Source organism: Etheostoma cragini, chromosome 22, assembly GCF_013103735.1.
Source record: "Etheostoma cragini isolate CJK2018 chromosome 22, CSU_Ecrag_1.0, whole genome shotgun sequence".
Taxonomy (NCBI): Eukaryota; Metazoa; Chordata; class Actinopteri; order Perciformes; family Percidae; genus Etheostoma; species Etheostoma cragini.
The window spans coordinates 8,137,699-8,138,288 of NC_048428.1; positions in this window are offsets into that span (position 1 = coordinate 8,137,699).

Consider the following 590-nt stretch of genomic DNA (forward strand, 5'->3'; position numbering starts at 1 on the left):
TAACAAAAGACACAGTTGAGTTGCATTATGGGTAATGTAGGATTCAGCATACCATATTACATGTACTGTAGTTTCACACTGACTAAACAATATGATCTTGTGTGTTTTCCACTTAAAAAGTGGGGGTTTTGCTGGTGTTTGATGTCCCGTGCACCAGCTTTGGGCTTTGCAGGACCGACATGCCACATGTCATTCCTCTCTTTGTTTTCACAAAAAAGTTACTGTGGGATTTTTCTGATTTAAGTGAAGGACTAGAGTGTAAAAAATCTATTTAAGTTCAGTTCTGAATATGGGTGAAAACTATAACTCCATGTTCAGTGGCGATATTTCACCTGGGCGTGCCAAATTTTCTTCCCGGCCCTCCAGGTGAAGGGCTGTCCACTATGATTGTGCATTCAACACATGCACAATTTGAAGGTAAAACATGGCATTTGCAGTCCTAATTCCTGAATGAAAGTGATTCCTTATTGACGATCTTTTGTTCCAGCTTGTTTTCACAACCAAAGTTTTGGCAGTGTTGTGGGGGGTGTGCGGTGAGGACCCAAACGCAGAGAGAAGGAGGCGGCAGGAGCAAGTCACAAGGGTTTTAT